The 15,796-nt window shown below is 35.6% G+C and overlaps 1 pseudogene; it reads left to right on the forward strand.

Annotated features, from left to right (window-relative positions):
* The first annotated feature begins 12,995 nt into the window (after positions 1-12,995).
* On the forward strand, positions 12,996-14,394 carry LOC128626964 (elongation factor 1-alpha 1-like; annotated as a pseudogene).
* Positions 14,395-15,796: the final 1,402 nt, after the last annotated feature.

Raw genomic sequence — 15,796 nt, forward strand, 5'->3', positions numbered from 1 at the left:
AAAACCATAAAAGTCCTAGAGGAAAACTTTGCCAGGAAAATCTCAGACATTCAATGTGGCAATGTCTTCAATGTGGTTTTAATTTGTATCTCTGGTGGCTAGTGATGTTGAACATCCTTTCGTATGCCTATGAACCCTCCATACGTTCTCCTTGGAGAATTGTCTGTTCAGGTCCTTTGTTGAGTTTTTAGTTAGCTTGTTTGTCTTCCTGGTGTAGGGTCATGTGAGTTCTTCATATATTTTAGAGATAAAACTCTTGTCTGAGGTATCATTTGCAAATATGTTTTCCCATATGGTTGGTTCCCATTTCATTTTGCTGATGTTTTCTTTAGCTATACAAGATCTTTTTATTTTGATGTAGTCCCTTTTGTTTATTCTTTCCTTTATATCCCTTGCCCTGAGAATATAAGGCAAGGAATATAAAAGAAGCTTTATATAAGCTTTATAGGGCAAGGGATATAAAAGATATAGGGCAAGAAGCTTCCTTGTAGCTTCTCTACAGCTCTTTGAAGTTCTCACTGAGTTCCTTATGCATCCTTATAACCATTATTTTGAACTCAGTGTTTGATAGTTTGATTGTCTCAGTTTCACTTAGCATTCTTTCTGAGGATTCTTCCTTTACTTTTAATTGTGTTTTGTTTCTTAGTATCCCCATTTTAGGTTATTCTTATTGTTTTTTTTCCTGCTTGTTAGATTTATCTGCTTTGTTTCCCTGTCTTCACAATGTGATCTTCTATGGTAGAAGACCTGTGGGACTCAATGGTGCAATCTCCTTGATCACCTGTGCTTGATGCTTTTATGCTCCCCTTTATTCCTTTTATGTGGTTGTAATTGGATTTTGGTTATTGTTGGGTCATTCTTTGATTGGTTCTTCCCTCTGACTGACTGACTGAATGTCAGTCCCACCTCTATGCCTTGTATACTATTGTACAGGTGCTAGAACAAAAACAAACTGTCCAGGAAACAGACCTACACCCTCAAACATATCTCCCACCCACAATTACACCATCAGCAGCCTCTATTAATAAAGGCTTAAAGATATTAAGACTATTATAAGAAAGGAAAAATGAATATGAGACAACTAACTGAAATATAAGGGATTTTGTGAGGGTAGAGGGGAGGAGCAATATAAGAGCAGGGAATAGAGACCAGGCAAAGAGGAAAATAAAAGAAAATTTACTTCATAACTAAAAAAGGGAGGAGGGAAGATGGAACGGAGTAAGAGAGGTGAAGTGTGTAGTATTGGTTAAAATAGAAATTTAAAGAAATTATGTTTATTTGCATGTATCTAGTGAGAAAAAAACAGACAACCACAACAAATTATATCTATATCTATCTATAATATGCATATAATATAATTAGGGCCATATTTTATATATAACACAATATATGTAGTATATTGCAGAAAAATCTCCACCACAGAGATATCAACAACTAGTGAGCTAAGACTTATATAGGCAGAATGAGAATGAGAGTGTACAAGGAAAGAAAGAAGAGCTTAAGAGCTGTCTAAAGGAAAGACAAGTCATTTTGAGATGATAGAGGGAGAAGGAATACTAAAAGTGAGGGATGAAAACATAGCTAAGATAGGGAATAATTAACATTTAAAACAAAAGAATGGAAGGGCAGGAGGAGGGCAAAATGGAGTAGGAGAGGGAAACAGTGAAATTTGAGGTTTGAAATGCAAAGATAGGCACTATCTAGAAATAAGATTAAAGGACTATAACACCAACCACCTTATCTACTACCTATGAGCAAAGATTGATGAAGCTAGAGAGGGGAGCAATAGTAATAATACAGAATAGAAACAAGTCGTACCAAGAGAGAAAAATAGAATTTGAAACAAATGAAGGAGGAAAAGAAGGTAGTATGGAATCAGAGAAGGGAAGAACAATATGTGAGATTTGAAATAAACTATATTATAATACCTGGTGCCTTATTACACCCAAACTTGAAGGATATAAAATAAACCTTAAACAGCTTTGTGGGAGAGAATATAGCATCTTGTGCCTGTCTCTATTTTTTCTGCTCTGACAGGTTTAGTAAATTGGGTCCCAAGGAGCTGTGTAGCATCTAGTGTCTGGTGCAGAGCCTTTTTCTTTTTTTTCCCCTGAGGAAGCAGGGAAGTCCCAGGCCTGACCTCACCGCTCTGCTGAGCCTGTAATCCTACAGGTGGGTGTTGGGTTTGCCTGTCTGTGAAAGGCTCTGGCTGACAAGCAAATCTCAGGCATTCAGCTCCTGCCTTCAAACCTGAGCCTGCCACTCTCTCACAGGAGGTTCAGCCCAAATTCTCTGCTCTGCATTCTGCTTGCGAGCTGTGTTGATTTGGGTCCTCCCTTTCAGCATTTTCTCTGCCTCTTGAGGGTTTTTTTGGATAGCAAAGCTGCTGCATCCCTCCAACGCACACTGGTCTGTGTGCCTGGGTTCCTGAAAAACCTTGGTATGTCTCTGCTCCCCTTTTAAAAGACAGTGTCTATGGCCCCCACACTGTAGCACGGGTCCCTGGCAGTCCTGTTCTCTACATGTTCCCTCTCACCCAAAATCACACAGTCTCTCACAGTCAGGGCTGACTACCTCCTTACAGGGCCTCTGACAATTTTAGATGACGTGTCTCTCTGAGCCTTTCATGGATGGTGTTGGGAAGATCCCCTCAGCTCTACTATAACACAAGGCAGTAAGGGCATGCTTACCGTCCCTGCTTCCCCTAAAGGTCTCAGCCTCAGGCAGGACTGCCTTTTTTCCCCTTGCTATTTCTGAAGCCCGCACTTCCCAGGCCTACTCTCACTGCCCTGGTAGCTCATGGGTCCTGAGTAGATCTTTAGACTCCCTGACTCTGTTGTCAGTAGTGCTGGGCAGCAGTAGCAGGCTGCCTAGAAAGCCCTGGCCTTTGTCTTCCCCGAACACCACAGGCTCACCGGTTCCTGCATAACCCCCACTCTCTCCTCCATTTATGCTCTCACTCACTGACGCTCTCACAGAAGCTTTCACACACTCTCCACTCTGAGTTCTCACTTGAAATCCAGTCCTGTAATCATTTTTTTAACATCCACTTATCATGGGAGATATTATTCCTTGAATTCTTTGATTTTCTTCCCACTTTTACTATGTTTTGTCTTTCTGAAATTCCTATTATTTGGATGCTATACTTCCTAAAATGATTTAATAGTTTCCTTCTACTTCCTATTTTGCTTTCTATTTCTTTATCTTTTTGTTTTATTTTCTAAAGAAGTTTCTCAATTTTATCTTGTAATTTGGTCATTTAAGCTTTTCATTTCTGCTTCCAGAGTTTTAATATCTACTAGCTTCTTTTTCTTCTTTACATTTTATTTTAAGGTATCATCCTATTCTTGGTTCATTATGTGAAAAATTCTCTTATTTCTCTGATGATATTAAGACATTTTTAAGTCTTTTCTCTTGAATCATCATGTTTTCTTCATCAAAAAATCTGCATCTTGAGTATGACTGGCTTTCTTTACAAAGCTTGGATACCTGCTGATATCAGCACTTAAAAGCAGTTGTGATAGGGCCATGTCGTTACCCTGGGTGACTTTAATATATGAACGTGAATTTTTTTATGTAACAATATAGATTTTGGTTCCTTAATTTTTTCCTATCTAGTAACATTTTCTTCTCCTCAACTTCATGTCTCTTTCCTATGGTTGCATTCTAGAATTTCTTATCATGCTAAACTATTACAGCTATGAATATATCATTTGAATGACCTCATATCCTTACCACTACTCTTGCTCTCTCCCTAGTTCTATTTTTCCATTAATATTATTGTGCCTATTTGCTTAACTCATGGAGACATCCAGGCTTTTATCTCTATACTCTCTGTACTGAGCCCTCTTCTCTTTTCATTTACTTTCTCTAATCAACCTTGTCTACTTTGTAATCACATAGATGCTTTCTTACCAATAGTCAACTTGATTGTCCTGATTTTCTTTTATTATACCCAAATAAAAAAATCTGTAGTAATACTATTATTTTGCCTTCTCTGTTCCACATGAGGACTGAAAAAAACATATCAGAGAGAAATTTGGTACCAATTTTAATACAGAAAAAACAGTGTCAACAGATTCCTTAACTGTAGGGCAACTCATTCATTCTTTTCTCTTAAGTTTATGTCAAGTTCTCCCAGGAGTCAACTCTATATTGTTTTACTTTTTTTAAAGCTTCCAGCTCTGACATATCTCACAATTATTCACAGATAACTGTATCCTTGATGACATATAAGCTACCAAATTTATAAATATAACCATATTACCATAACTAACTACACCTTTTATTAAAATAATCCATAAGTCATTCATTTTATCTAAAGCCAATTACCCTCACTCATGGTTAGATTTAAACCCCATTTCATTGTTAGAACCATCACACATTCAGTTATTTCATATTTAACTTGCATTCTTATTTTCCATTTTTCTACTATTTATTTCTCCTTAAAGCATTTTAATATGCTCAGTTTAACCTCCTGTTAACAAAACTTTAAGATGAACTTCTTTAGCCACATGTACCCTCCTATTTATTATCTACCCCTCCAAAAGCCAAACATTTTATAAGAATTGTTTATATAAACTCTTCTTTCTCACCTTCCACTCCCCCTCCATATGAATGGAATCTAGCTGCCACTTTCCTCAGTCCACAGAAACTATCTTTCCAAAATTAGAAATATTTTTATTGTTGATTAATGTAACTAGAACTTCTAAGTTTCTAGTCAACATGCTTGCATCAAAAATATTTGCTAATTATTTTATCTCCCTGTCTCTTTTGCAGATCATTTCTTAATAGCCAACATAATTTCAAATCATGAAAAATTTATTATTTATACTCTGATAATACTATCTGTCTCCATGACTAGTTTTGTGTTTTGTACCTCCCTAAAAGGTAAGTACTTCTAATAAGATGGGGGATTTTAGAGTGTTTATTGTCTACCTGATTCCTAACTCTATATGGTGGTATTTGGTCACAAGTCTGTGAGCCTCATATCCTAGAGCCATAACAGCCAATAGGAAAAATGGAAAATTTACAATACGTATGAAGTTTTGAAAGTGTCTATTAAATAATGGGTCTCAGTGACTCATGGTATTGGGATTACCAATATTAGTATCACTAACGTGAATCAGAGCCATTGCTTGTCTCCCATAAAGAACATGAATCTTCACATTCAGCTAAATTTAAATGGCCCAACCTCAAATTTTCTCAATAACACATATACATATGTTTTCTGTGTGCTGGAACTTGTGCAAGGCTGCAAGGTAACATTTAGAACTTTTCAGATTACATCCTATTTGAAATTTACATCTCCTTTTGATTAAAAAAAATTTTTATTTTTCCAAATACAAGACCAGAAACATTTTTATAGCATTGACCTAGATTTTTTTTTGCTCTCATTTTCTGGGTGACATTGATCAATAAAATTATATATATTTCAGGCATACAATTGTATAATCCATCATTTGCATATTGTATTGTGTGTTTACCATCCCAAGTCAAGTCTCCTTCCATCACCATTTATTCCCCTTTACCTTCTTCTACCTCCCCCTATTCCCTTTCCTCAGGTAATCACCATACTGTTGTCTGTATCTATGAAAGGTTTTTTTTTTTTGCCTAATCCCTTCACCTTTTTCACCCAAACCCCAACTCCCCTCCCCTCTGACAGCCATCAGTTTGTTCTCAGTGGCTATAAGACTGTTTCTATTTTGTCTGTTACTTTATATTATTCATTAGATTCCACATACATGTGAAATCATATGGTATTTGTCTTTCTCTGACTGGCTTATTTCACTCTCATTCTTTCAAAACATGAATTGTGATATTTTATTTTGTGATCCATCTCTTCCTTAAAACACTGATAAATTTCCTGGATTTTACTATCAGACCCTTGTCCCATGTTGGGAATGAAATCTAGATAACCAACACTCAGGGTCTATGCATGAGAGGCTGCCTATTGTAATTTGAGATGCAAAGGGAAATAAATAAAATAGGAAAATACATATTGTACTAGCTAAGCAAAGTTGTAACATTATGATTTGACCAAAATATTTTTTCTTTTGATGAGAGAGAGAGAAAGGTCTATTTGTTTCTCTACTTACCATGCATCCATTGATTGTTTCTGGTATGTGCTTGGACTGGTGATATAGCCTATAACCTTTGTGCATGGGGATAATGCTGTAACCATCTGAGCTACCTGGCCAGGGCCTGCCCAAACTTCTAGAAAAGAAAAATCCATATAAGAGAAAAAATGACTATCTGGGAGGGAGAAAGACAGGGAAGTGCCATCTTACCCATGACAGTCAAAGGACAAAAATATCAATTTAATTTCGGGTGAAAATTCAGGAACTGACTTGCCATAAAAGCCAAACATGGGAGTTATACTGTAAAATCTTGAACTCAGATAGAAACATGTTACCTATATGAGGATGGAGTCCAGAATTAAATGGCCTTCATGGGGCTGATACCCAAGTTTATAAAGTCTATATTGAATGAGATCTATGACCATGTTACTCATAAGTTCTGGAATGAGCTGTGTTTATGAAAGGTCGATTTGAAGTTCAATTTGAGGCTATTCACCAAGAGGCCAAGTCTTGCATAGGGAAAATCATCAGGATAAAAGAAACCAAAGCCCAAATTTAGTAAACCATAAAAAAACCCCAAATTTTAAAATGCATTAACTAGAACTCAAAAATAAAATGAGACATATTAAAAAATCAATCAAACAATTTAAACAATAATAAAATTGTTTGAATAGGTATGTTACTACTCTCAAAAACACAAAAAAGTAATATTGAAAAAATAATTTTGTGAATCAATGAGATTTTATAAATCAAATATATGTACTCTTAGAATAGTTATAAAGCCATGAGAAACCTTTGGAGTAAAATTTTTTTTAACTTTAAACATTTGTAACTTAAAATGTTTTAAGTTACAAAAACATTTGTTATAGTTAATAAATTGTATACTACATACATTAGTTTTTCAATACTGCATAACAGATTAATACAAACTTATTTTAAAATAATATATATTTATTATCTCATAGTTTTATTTGGTGAAGATTTCAGGCATGGCCTAGCCGGAGCCTCTGCTGTGGAAACCAAGAAGCTGTATCATTGGCTGTTACTACCATCTCATCTGGAGCTCAAATACGCTCTCCTATATCATTCAGGTTGATGAAATAATTCACTTCTTTGTCATCTGTAGGACTTAAGCCTTCCTCAACTAGAGGTCACACCTCCCCAAACATAGTTTTCTGCATAGCTATTTGCTCATCCTCTCTGAGAACAAAAAGAGAAAAGCTCTGATTTTTTGAAAAATTATATTTCTTTTTTAAAGATTTTATTTATTTATTTTTAGAAAGAGGGGAAGTAAGGGAGAGAAACATCACTTTGTGGTTGCCTCTTAAGGGCTCCCACTGGAGACCTGACTTGCAAACCAGGAATGTGCTCTGACTGGGAATTCAACCAGTAACACTTTGGTTTGCAAGCCAGCACTCAGTCTACTAAGCCACATCAACCAGAGCAAAAACCTCTGTTTTTTAATCCTTTTGATTTCTTTTAAGGATTTGCCTGATTAGATCAATTCTACACAAGATAATTTTCCTAACTTAAGGTCAACTAATTATAAAATTTAACCTGCAAAATACTGCAGCACTGCAGCACTTAAAATCCCATTACGTTTTACTAAATAACTGGGAGAAAGTGTGTATAGAAGGGAGTGAGAATTTTGGTGGCCATATTAGAATTCTGTCTGCCACACTACACATAACTGAAATAAGAATTGTGAACCATGGGATTCACTAATCCCATGATTAGTGAACTTATTCACTAATAAGTCAAAGGATACTTATTAGAATGTAACACAAAGATAAAGAATTAAAACACATTAAATTTAAGAAAAATAAGAAAAAATCTAAAAGTTCTACCATATAAAAATAGAATTTTAGGAGATTAAAGGCAAAATGCAAAAGCATTTTTTAAAAAATATATTAACAGTGGATGAAAATTTGGTAAATGGTAAGAGACAAAGTCTATAAATTAAAAAATATCATCCAGAGTGGTAAGGAATAATTTGTACACATACATCTATCATCAATACCATCATTTCCATGGCCACCACCATTATCAAGGGAAATGAACCAAAGGCAATTCATTTATGTTACCAGGTAGAATAGAAAGATTTCCCACAATTGATTGGAATCAAATTGGTATAAGGTATCTTAAATGATTTTTCTTATATCCACATATATTGTTTCTGAGAAAAATAAAATAATGGTTCAGACATTTAAAGGCATAGAAATTTTACTGCTCAAGGATCAGTAAGAGGAAAAATTAAAAAGAAGAATAAAGAACCCAAAAGGAAACATTTTTTAAAGTAAAAAATTACATATCTTTGTTTATCAGAGTGTGCAATGTCAAAGAGCATTCAGGTTTCTTTTTATAATTGTTTCTTATTATTGACAGTATTGCAGATTTTGATACAAGAAAAATTGGTTAGCAAATGTTTTGGAGGAGAAGCACCTGTTACTACACATATTAATTTTATAAAACAAGTAACAATAATATTAGTAGTGGTATAAATTTCAATAAAAATAGAAACAGAATTCTAGAAATTTGCGAGGAACAAGAGTGAAGGGATATAAAACACTACTAATTTTATATGTATGTTTAAACTAAAATTAGAATTAATTTAAATATAAATGTAAGTGTTGTATGACCATAGGAGAATAACCATTAACAAACAAAAATAGCATACTAGTTAAGAGTGAAAGCTTTGTTATCCAAATGTATTGTTTCACATTCTAAAGGTATCGATTACTACATTAACAGCATTTTGGACAAGTTACTGAATAACTTCGTGTCTCAGTTTCCTCATAGATTAAAGAGGATAATACATATGTGATTATTGTTAAGAGTAATAGAAACATAGTCAAGTCATTTTGCTGTATACTATAAACTTATTCAGTGCTGTATGTCAATTTAACTCAATAAAAGTGAAAGAAATAAAGATTAACAGATACTGCTATGAGTTCCTCAATACCTGTTATTTTTTCCTGCAATAATTGAACACATTTTTAACTAGAGTCATAGCCTTCCAACATAAGTCCAGTTTCAGATTCTCTTTTATGCCTCATATCTGACTGATAAGAGGTGTGAGAAAGTGATATATGAAAATTTCAGTTCATGCACTTATAGAGAAGAACTGAGCCCTAAACTTTTTATTCTTTTATTCTTTCTTGTTGGGATTATAGGTACAATGTCAAGCAATCAAGACCATGAAAGCGAAGCCACACAGAGATTAGCCACAACAAGGAGCCTGGACTTCCAGACAACTAAAAGGAGGAGAGCCTCCATATAAATTTTGGACTACTTGTACCTGGAATGCTACACAATTAATCTTGGTTAATTTGCAACAGTTAAACGTCTAAAAATGTCTTATATCTGTGCTTATTATATGATAAATACTCACTAAATGTTAGTATTACAACTATTAAAATTATACTTACTAATAAAAGAGGAGATATGCCATAATAAAAGTTATGTAGAAAAGTTGATACTAAAGTATCAACTTTAGTTGATAAAGTATGGGAAAAGGATGTATCAAGAAAATAATAACAAAGCAAAGATCAAGTCACAGTACTGGTATTAAAAAAATTAAGGTCAAAGGAATATAATATAGAAGATATATAAAATAGTTAAGAACTTCCACACACACTAAATAGAAACAGTAATTAAGGCAATGACCAACAGAATTGACAGGTATAACTGATAAATATCGGAAATCTATACATATAAATAAACAAATAATCAGATCATGAACATAGATTTAAAAAGAGTAATTAAAGTTTGAACTTTCTCCCAAATTGAGATTAGGCATATTCTTAAAATATTTGAGAATATTTGTAGATAATGTTCATGTACTAAATTTCAAAGAAATTCAAATCAATGCTAAGAAATAGTAGTATGTTATCTTATCGTGCCATAATACAATACAATGAGAAAGTTACCACCAGAGTGCTCCTCTTCCCATATCTCCCTTTGCAATATGTGCTAGTACCTACATATACTCATACTAGACCAATAACAAATATATAATTTGCAAATATTTGTTCTCATTTAATTAAGTTGTCTTCTCATTTATCTATGGCATCTTTTGAAATACAACTTTTAAATTTTAATGAAATTCAGCTAATTTGGATAAATATTTCTTTGGTTGCTTTTTTTTTATTGTTGACACTATTACAGATGTTTCTGATTTCCCCCCTTTACCTACCTCCAGGCAGCCCCTGGGCCCAGCCACCCATCTCTGGTCATCATCACACTGTTTTCTGTGCCCATGGTCTATGCATATATGTTCTTTGGCTAATCTGGTTGCTTTCATTTTTTTGCCATATATAAAAATTGTATATGCCACAATTTACAGCTATACTTTTTCCTAAGAATTAATAGTTTTATTTCTTACATTTAGTTATTGATTCATTTTAAGTTAATGTTCATATATACTGTAAGATAAGGATTCATGTGAGTATACAGGTATTCCATAACCATTTGTCAGAAAGACTATTCTTACTACTATTTTTACTTCTTAATCCCTTCACTTTTTCACCCATCCCCCAAACTCCCTGTTCTGTGGTATGAGGATGTAAAATACAGAAATGTAGTCAATAATATTGTAATAACTTTGTATGGTGCCAAGTTGGTAATTGAAATATTGGGGGAGATCATTTTATAAAGTATATGATTAGCTAACCATTATGCTGTACACCTGAAACTAATAAAAATAATATTAAATGTAAATGTAATTGAAAAATAATGTCTTCTAAAAAGTTTTAAAAGGATTATTGTTTTCCTCATTGAATTGTCTTGTCACCATTATCACAAATTAGTTGACCATAGCCCTGTCTGGTATAGTTCAGTGCATTGATTGCTGGCCTATTAACCAAAGGGTTGCTGGTTCAATTTCCAGTTTGGGGTATAGGCTTGGGTTGCAGGCCAGATCCCTAGTGGGGGATGTGTGAGAGGCAATTGCACAGTGACATTTCTTTCCCTCTCTTCGTGTGAGAGGCAATTGCACATCGATGTTTCTTTCCCTCTCTTCTTTCTCCCTCCCCATTTCTAAAAATAAATAAATAAAGTCTTAAAAAATGTATTAGTTGACCATAAATAAATGAGTTGGTTTTTGGACCTTCAGTTTTAATCTATTTATTTATATGTCTGTTGTTATGCCAGTACAATACTGTATTGACTGCTGTAGCTTTGTACTAACTTGAAATTGGGAAGTATGAGTCCTCATACCTTGTTTTTCTATTACAGTATTGTTCTGTCTATTCTAGGAGAATTTCATTTCCATTTGATTTTTTTTATTGTTGTTCAGTTACAATTGTCCTGCCTTTTTGGGATTTGCCTGATTAGATCAATTCTACACAAGATAATTTTCCTAACTTAAGGTCAACTAATTATAAAATTTAACCTGCAAAATACTGCAGCACTGCAGCACTTAAAATCCCATTACGTTTTACTAAATAACTGGGAGAAAGTGTGGCATTGCTCTCCCCTGCCCCATATTCCCCACTCTCATATGGTCAATCACCTCCATAGTCCATGCCTATGAGTCCTCTATTTGTGTTCCTTTGTCCCTTCCCCTTCTTTTCCTGTTATCCCCCACTTCCCTCCTCTGGACACTGTCAGTTTGTTATTTATTTCCAAGTCTCTGATTCTATTTTGCTCATTTGTTTTGTTAATTAGGTTCCACTTATAGGTGAGGTCATATGGTATTTGTCTTTTACCACTTGGCTTATTTCACTTAGCATATTTGCCAAGGATACCTTGGACAAGAGTTTGATCTCTAAAATATATAAAGAACTCACATGACTCCACAGTAAGAAGACTACCAATACAATTAAAAAATGGGCAAAGGACCTGAACAGACACCTCTCCAACGAAGATGTACAAGGACTCATGAAAGGATACTCAATATCACTAGCCATTAAAAAATGCAAATTAAAATGACAATGAGATACCACTCCACACAGGTCAGAATGGCCATCATTAACAAATCAACAAATAACATGCTGGCACAGTCATGGAGAGAAGGGAATCCTAGTGTCCTGTTGGTGGGAATGCAGACTGGCACAGGCACTGTGGAAAACAGTATGGAATTTTCTCAAAAAACTAAAGATAAAAATTGCTTTGTATCCAGTGATCCCACTGCTTTGATTATACACTAAGAATCCTGAGTCACCAATTCAGAAGAACTTATGCACCCCAATGTTCATAGTAGCATTATTTATAATAGCCAAGTGCTGGAAACAGCCTAAGTGTCAATTTGATTTTTAAGATTAGTTTCTCAATTTCTTCAAATAAGGACCTGACACTTTTATAGGTATTGTGTTGGATCTGTGGATCAATTTGGGAAATATTGCCATCTTATTAAGACTTTCCTTTCATCAACACAGGATATCTATTTATTTGGGGATTCTTTATGTATATCTTTTAATGATATTTTGTAGTTTCCTAGTGTGCAAGTCATTTATTTCTTTTAAGCTTATTCCCAACTCTTTGTTTGCTGTATTTGTCTTCTAAGTTTTATTTTCAGATTGCACTGATAATGTACAGAAAAATAATTTTTAAAAGTATTTATCTTGTATTTGACAACTTTGCTGTGCTTTTTTGTTAGCTCTAATAGTTTGTGGGTGTGTGTATGAATTCCTTATGATTTCTGAAATATAAGATAATGTCATCTGCACATAAAGATAGTTCTTTTTGTTCTATTAGTATATCTTTTATTTACTTTTCTTACCTTACTGGCCTGGCTAGATATTGCAGTACAATTTAGAATAGAAGTGGTAAGAACAGATATCCTTGTCCTGTTACTGATCTTAAGGCAAAAGCTTTTAGTATTACACCTTTAAGTACGATCTTATCTCTTTTTTTTGCATTGGTTTGCCACCAGAACACAGGTGTCAAGAAAACCACCACTAAATCAAAGCCAAAATGGGAAGGGAAAAGACTCACATTAACATTGTGATCATTGGACACATAGATTCCAGCAAGTCTACCTCTACTGGCCATCTGATCTACAAATGTGGTGGGCCGACAAAAGAACCATAAAAAATTTGAGGAGGCTGCTGAGATGGGGAAGGGCCCCTTCAAGTATGCCTGGGTCTTAGATAAACTGAAAGCTGAACATAAGCATGGTATCACCACTGATATCTCCCTGTGGAAATTCGAAACCAGCAAGTACTATGTGACCATCATTGATGCCCCAGGACATGGACACTTTATCAAAAACATGATTATAGGGACATTGCAGGCTGACTGTGGTGTTCTGATTGTTGCTGCTGGTGTTGGTGAGTTTGAAGCAAGTATCACCAAGAATGTGCAGACCCATGAACATGCCCTTCTGGCTTACACACTGAGTGTGGAACAGCTGGCTATTGGTGTTAACAAAATGGATTCCACTGAGCTGCCCTATAGCCAGAAGAGATATGAGGAAATTATTTAAAAAGTCAGCACTTATATCAAGAAAATTGGCTACAACTCTGATGGTAGCATTTGTGCCAATTTTTGATTGAAATGGTGACAACATGCTGGAGCCAAGTGCTAACGTGCCTTGGTTCAAGGGATGGAAAGTCACCCATAAAGATGGCAATGCCAGTGGAACCACACTGTTTGAAGCTCTGGATTGCATCTTGCCACCTACTCATCCAACTGACAAGCCCCTGTGTCTGCCTCTCCAGGATGCCTATAAAATTGGTGGTACTTGTACTGTCCCTGTGGGCTGAAGGGAGACTGGTGTTCTCAAACCAGGCACAGTGGTCACCTTTGCTCCAGTCAACGTTACAACTGAAGTAAAGTCTGCTGAAATGCACCATGAAGCTTTGAGTGAAGCTTTTCCGGAGGACAATGTGGACTTCAATGTCAAGAATGTGTCTGTCAAAGATGTTTGTTGTAGCAATGTGCCTGGTGACAGCAAAAATGACCCACCAATGGAAGAAGCTGGCTTCACAGCTCAGGTGATTATTCTCAACCACCCAGGCCACATAAGTGTTGCATATGCACCTATTCTAGATTGTCACACAGCTCATACTGCTTCCAATGTTGCTGAGCTAAAGAAGACTGATCATTGCTCTGGAAAAAACTGGAAGATGGCCCAAAGTTTTTGAAATCTGGTGATGCTGCCATCATTGATATGGCTCCTGGCAAGCCCATGTGTGTTGAAAGCTTCTCTGACTATCCTCTTGATATGAGACAGACAGTTGCTGTTGGAGTGAGCAAAACAGTGGACAAGGAGGCAGCTAGAGCTGGCAAAGTCACCAAGTCTGTCCAGAAAGCTAATAGGACTAAATGCACATTATCCCCCAACATCTGCCACCCCAGTCTTAATCAGTGATGGAAGAACTGTTTCAGAACTGTTTGTTTCAATTGGCCACTTAAGTTTAATAGTAAAGGATTGGTTAACAATTACAATGCACCATAAAACCTTCAGGAGGAAAAGAGAATATTTTATGGACCAGTTGGATTTTTTGGGGTGTGGCAGTTTTTAAGTTATTACTTCTTAAAATCAGTACTTTTAAAAATATATTTTATTGATTATGCCATTACAGTTGTCCCATTCCCTTCCTTTATTCCCCTCCACCCTACACAACCCTCTCCCCACATTCCCCCCTTTAGTGCATGTCCATGTGTCATAAGTTCTTTAGCTTCTACATTTCCCACACTACTCTTGCCCTCCCCTTGTCTATTTTCTTCCCACCATCTATGCTACTTATTCTCTGTACCTTCTCCCCTTCTCTCCTCCTCCCACTCCCCTGTTGCTAACCCTCCCTCCATGTGATCTTCATTTCTATGGTTCTGCTCCTGATCTAGCTGTCCGCTTAGTTTGCTTTTGTTTTAGATGTGGTTGTTAATAACTGTGAGTTTGCTGTCCTTTCGCTGTTCATATTTTTTATCTTCTTTTTTAAAGATAATTCCCTTTAATATTTCATATAATAAGGGCTTGGTGATGATGAACTCCTTGAATTTGACCTTATCTGAGAAGCACTTTATCTGCCCTTCCATTCTAAATGAAAGCTTTGCTGCATAGAGCAATCTTAGGTGTAGGTCCTTGCATTTTATGACTTGGAATACGTCTTTTCAGCCCCTTCTTGCCTGTAAGGTGTCTTTTGAGAAATCAGTTGACAGTCTGATGGGAACTCCTTTGTAGGTGACTGTCCCCTTATTTCTTGCTGCTTCTAGGATTCTCTCCTTCATTTTAATCTTGGCTAATGTAAAGCCAAGATTGTGATGTGCTTTGGTGTGTTCTTTCTGGGTCCAACTTCTTTGGGACTCTCTGAGCTTCCTGGATTTCCTGGAAGTCAATTTCCTTTGCCAGATTGGGGAAGTTCTTCTTTATTATTTGTTCAAATAAGTTTTCCACTCATGGCTGTTTCTCTTCCCCTTTTGCTACCCCTATAATTCAGATGTTGGAACATTTAAAGATGTGCTGAAGGTTCCTAAGCCCCTCCTCATTTTTCTGAATTCTTGTTTCTTTCTTCTTTTCTGTTTGGTTGTTTCTTTCTTCCTTCTGGTCCACTCCATTGATTGGAGTCCCAGTTTTATTTACATCACTATTGGTTCCCTGTGCATTTTGCTTCATTTCACTTAGTGTAGCCTTCATTTTTCATCTAATTTGCAACCAAAATCAACCAGTTCTGTGAGCATCCTGATCACTAGTGTTTTGAACTGTGCATCTCATAGGTTGGCTATCTCTTGGTTGGTTAAAAGTATTGGCCCTGGGGCTTTGATTTGTTCTT

This window comes from Artibeus jamaicensis, unplaced genomic scaffold (assembly GCF_021234435.1).
Source record: "Artibeus jamaicensis isolate MK-2021 breed Jamaican fruit bat unplaced genomic scaffold, CSHL_Jam_final contig_2535, whole genome shotgun sequence".
In the NCBI taxonomy this organism is placed as follows: domain Eukaryota; kingdom Metazoa; phylum Chordata; class Mammalia; order Chiroptera; family Phyllostomidae; genus Artibeus; species Artibeus jamaicensis.